The following is a 5,704-nucleotide window of genomic DNA, read 5'->3' as shown; positions in this document are numbered from 1 at the left end:
GAAAGAGGGAGCTCTTCTTAATATTTTGACACCAAAATCATGTCGATAAACCTTACCGACTGCGAGTAAAGCCACCCACGCTTTAACTTGACAGACTGTAACAGAGCCGACTCACCGATACACTACGTTTGAATGTGTCGCTCCCAGGTGGGAGAGTGGTGGGGGCCGAAAAATCCCACGTTCTGGAGACACTGATTTGAGTAGTGGGGATCCGTCTCTGAAAAGCAGAACCTCCACTTACCACTGCACATTTAGGCGCTGTATCCGTGAGCTATCCGTGAGTACAAGAAAATACGCTGTTGCGTTGCGAGCTGGTTACGTGCCGTTCACATATCAGACCACGGTGTGCCCACTCCCATAGAAACGTGGTAAACGGATTATAGTAATTGCTACATCCCCTAGGTGACGCTCGTGTGAATTCAGAATTCGAAATAAACTTGAGCAGACGATAGAAGTTCTATCGTCTGCTCACGTCTGCTCAAGTTCACTGCAGCTGCAAGAATTATATTTTTTTGCATGATAAACTTAGATTCACAATGGATTTTCACCGATAAGACAAACTACAAATGGAACCAAATCAAATCGATCATCGATCAAATGCAATAAAATTATAAAGTCTGTTGGAATCGTTCTGATAGAACAAACAATCAAACGTTAAAGTCTGTTGGAATCTTTCTATGATAGATCGATTGCAACAGACTTAAAAATTTTATTGCATTTGATCGATGATAGATGATCTCACATTTTGCCACAATCTATAAGTACCCCCCTCGCCCCCAAATACATTAGAGTGGGCACACCGTGTATCAGACCATCGCTCGAGAAGTAGAAGTCTGTAACGTTGCCAATATTGGTGTATTTACGGAGATAATGTAGTGTTTATCATTGTCAAAAACTAGCATTGAAAGCTATTTTAGTAAGTGGATAACATAATTTAAATAAATATAATTATAATTAAATCATATAATAAATCAAATTCGCAACGTCGCGAAATTCGGCTTCTCGAGCGGCGGTCCGATAGTTAAACGATACGTAGCCAGCTCGCACCACAGCAGCGCGACAAATCGTACGCGATTGGTTGGCGCTCTGCATATGTGTATGGATGGCTCGTGCGTGAGCCGTTTCCAGCATACTGTACACGTATTTTCTTGTGCCAACACCTTGTGTGGAGGGGCTGGTTTTCGCAGGCCGCTCGTTTCGTATCCGCGTACGATTATTATGCATATATGTAGTTAGCTCTCGGTAATAGAATTACAAATAACAATCGTTTGATATCACAGCCACACAAAAAAAAAAGTGTGCGGATCTGGTAACAAGACACACGTATTCCTATGGATTTTGGGGCGCTGAATTCCAATTCGGTATCAAAAATCACCCATCACGTCATGGTTGAGCCATAACCTCGAAAATGACGAAAAATCATGCACTGAGGCAAATAAATTTCAAAATAATGCCAGTGATGCAAATTTTCACTTTAAAAACATGTCGACAACTGTGAGGATCAACCCTTGTCTGATATCAACTTATTTAACATAACATTACCCAACAGAACCTGACCTCACCTAACCTGAATTAACAGAAATTTATTGAACTACACGTAAAGCTCTGGAAGCATATTTTCCCAGTAGCAAATGTGTGCTACATCGAATGGGTCAACTCGAGCCTAACCTAGAAATAAATCTAACCTAGCCTAACTTAACCTAACCTCAGGAAACACAATTAAACTGATTGTGTTGTCCCGTTGTGTTTGCGGTACCGTTCGAATCAGCTTGGGCTTAACCTGTAAAGAGGTCAAACCTATCCTAACCTAAAAAAACCTGACCTAACCTAATCTAACTTAACTTCACGTAACATAATTAAACTCATTGTGTTGTCCCGTTGTGTTTGCGGTACCGTTTCATTCAGCTTCGAATTAACCTACATAGAGGTTTAACCTATCCTAACCTAACAAAACCTGACCTAACCTAACCTAGCTGAATGAAATTCAACCACACGTGTAGCAATGTAAGCGTACGGTTGTCAGTCTTAAATATGTGCTATATTTAATAAGTTAACTCGATCTTAATTTACAAATGAATCTAACTTAACAGAACCTAACGAAATTTAGCTTAACGCAACACAACTTAACTTAAGTGTTCCCGTTGTAACTCAATAAAATTCATTTCATTGTACTACAGGTGTTTAAAAATTTAGACGCACAACAACTCATTTGAAGAAACTTAGAACTATGAGTAGAATTGACCCCATTTCAATTAACCTGACAATGTTTGTACCAATTAAAATGTAGAACTGTAACTTAAACATGCAAATGAATAAGAGTTTTATTCAAATTTTTTTTCTCTGCTTTTCTTAAACTTAAGGGATATATTTTATACTATACGCAAGAACAGGGTTGCCAGCGTAATCGGTTAGGTAAGGTCAGGTTTTTTTAGGTTAGCATAGGTTAAACCTCTATGTAGGTTAAGCCGAAGCTGAATGAAACGGTACCGCAAACACAATGGGACAACAAAATCAGTTTAATTGTGTTTCGTGAGGTTAGGTTAGGTTAGATCTATTTCTAGGTTAGACTCGAGTTGACTTATTCGATGTAGCACGCATTTGCTACTGGGAAAATATGCTTCCAGAGCTTTAGGTGTAGTTCAATAAATTTCTGTTAATTCAGGGAAGGTGAGGTCAGGTTCTGCTGGGTAAAGTTATGTTAAATGAGTTGATATCAGGCAAGGGTTGATCCTTCACAGTTATTGACATGTTTTTGAAGTGAAAATTTGCATCACTGTCATTATTTGGAAATTTATTTGCCTCAGTGCATGATTTTTCGTCATTTTTTGAGGTTATGGCTCAACCATGACGTGATGGGTGATTTTTGATACCGAATTTGAATTTGAATGACAGTTGTATTAAAATGCAATGAAGATCTGGCTGAAATTTTGGAACGTTTCAGAGCTTCATAGCCAAGAAAGCTATGGAAAGCTATGATTGGAAATAACATGTGGTCTTATGAGAAGACTTACTTTTTGTAGTGTGTAAGAAGATTGAAAAATGAAAAAATTCTGAAATAATTCTGACATATATAGAATGTTATTCGAAACCCATATCTGCTTCGAAAAGTATCATTCAGAGCCTATGAGAATAAAAATAATTATTTACACCGGAAATGTATGACTGACGTCAGTGAACTGAAGTTATGGCAATTTCGCATCCGTTTTACGTGCTATAGTTTATGCGCGATTGTGGAATAACACACGTGCTCACATGCTACGTTGCCAAACTTATGACTGTGATCGTTTGAGTCAATAACAGGTCGAAGCGTTCTTTCAACTGAATTGCTACGTAGCGAGGGTGATTCCTTAATAACAGGAAAAGTAATTAATTTAAGAAAATTCTAATTATTGGAAATGAAAGAGTAACTTAAAAACTATCGATTGGCGTTAGAAAATACAAATCGATTTTTTCTGCATAATGTCGCTTTCTTCGCGGACGGTCACATGTATGTCTGCCTTTTTATATTCTAGGATTGTCGTATGTACGGATCTGTATTTCATCAAACTCCACCCATCGAAAATGTTCTTGACAAATCAGCTTTATCGTGAAAGACACAGGTTTGCTTCTCAAAAAAACATGGCGAAGAAAACTGTAGAAGCTCTGGTGACTGACTATAACTGCGTGGGACAACTGTACTGTCTAGCCACTCGCCTGTTGGGCCGTGTGCACTTAGTAATAGCAGCTGGCAGTAGTCAGACGTCCAACAGTGTCCGACCACGTCAAACTGAGATCATTAGGGATCGTCCGTATATTACGTAACACTTTTTTCTTTTGTTTATATCGTTGTGTCTTTCTCAACTTCACATCAATTTCATGCTTGTCTTTATTCAAACAAAAGAAAAACGTGTTACGTAATTTATGGACGATCCCTTAATTCGCGGCGCCGCCAGTGATACCATCCGATTATGATTACGCTCTCTCATCAGCATGTGCCGACGGTTGAAAGCAGGGACACAGATCGAACCATACTTGTATTCATCAGGTTTTTTCGTTATGGCTGCAGAGGATGCTGTGTTGCAGAATCTGTTAAGATGAGCTTATAATGCACAGCAATTTTTTTTACGACATGCAAACGAAGGCAGCATTGTCACCAACTGAAATTCGATTCAAATTTGGAACTCTCATCAAGTGAATTGAGCATTTTAACATCACGTTACACTTGGTTGGTAAGGTCGAGTACTATATGGGTTTTATCACTTCATAGGGTGCAAAGCTTTGTTTACGGATGAGTTTTAGTGAAATTAATTTTTTAAAACTAAAGTAAGTTTAAAATTTAGATGACGCTTTACTTTGGAGAAAAAAACTTCCTTTTTTTGAATTATTCTTGGCCATTTGGAAAGTGTATCAATGTTACTGGCTAATGGACTAAAGCCGAGATGTTCTAGAGAATATTTTATGAGCAGAGAAAAAATCACTGTGAAGAAGTTATTTTGCGTTTATTATATGGTGTATCTGCGATACATTTAAATATGTGTATCTGATGGTGTATCTTAATATATCTTAAAACACCAATCGATTAATCTTGCCAACATGAACCAATTTGATACGGATTATGTTGTTATATTACGAATATTAAAAGAATGTACTGATAAACAAAAAATTATATATTTTTAATTTATTAATGATAAAAATTCTTATATGGAGATAACGATAAAAATGTATTGTCAAATGTATTTTTTGTTACTCACATGATATTAATTATGTCGAGTTCAACATATTTAAAAAATCCACCTGGTTCGCGGGCCCATTCTTCTAGCGCGCTGCGCGCGCGGCTCGCAAGTTTGAGCGTGCCCAGGGCGCGCGACTGTTCGTTCTCGCGCTTCGCGCACGATGATATGTTTATCTCGCGCTCCGCGCTCGATAATGTATTTACCTCGCCCTACGCTCCTTGTCTTTGTATACTCCTTAAACTTGTGCACAGATTTTTTAAATCTAAAAGTCAAAATATCGACAACAGTAATTTGGTGATAGTGACTTCTTTTTTGTTAAAGCTCCTTCGGCTTTAACGAATACATTCTCATCACGTATCTCGTGCTTCGTATTAAAACAGACGTAATTTCATTGTCTCTTTAAAAAAATGCACATTCCTTAAAAAAATTTGTTATTAAACATTTTACTGCATCTTCTGCCGGTTTTGTAAAAACTGAATTTATTCATTTCCAATTTTATTTTTACGATTTAAACGTAGCACATAGGTCTACACATTAGCAGTACCTTTTTTTAACTTCTTTATTACATCCCTACCTCAGTTACCCACACAACTTTGATTAACAAGGGTTTGTGGGCGGGGGTGAGAGGCGATTAGTTTCAACCAAGATTCAGAGCTGATTAGTGTTTTATGCTGAGAAGTCCAACCAACCTTCAGCAGCGTTCTGTTAGATGAGAGTTCATATGATCTCATTTTCACATTCCCGGCCCACAGTGGGAAAAAATCACATTTTCGGTTCAAAATAACGTACAGCCCACAAATGTTGAGCGATTTGAACGAAAAAAATTGGAAAAAAAAGCTGTAAAGATTTCTAAGAGTATTGTCGAGCATGATTTTTCAAATTTTCAATATAATATATATATATACCAGGTGTATACATATGAAACCGGTATTTTTTCAAGAAAAAAACACATTTATTTCAAGAGAATGATAACAAATATTTTATTCAAAGTA

This window comes from Belonocnema kinseyi, chromosome 8 (assembly GCF_010883055.1).
Source record: "Belonocnema kinseyi isolate 2016_QV_RU_SX_M_011 chromosome 8, B_treatae_v1, whole genome shotgun sequence".
Lineage (NCBI taxonomy): Eukaryota > Metazoa > Arthropoda > Insecta > Hymenoptera > Cynipidae > Belonocnema > Belonocnema kinseyi.
Note: the sequence above shows the minus strand (reverse complement) of the source record.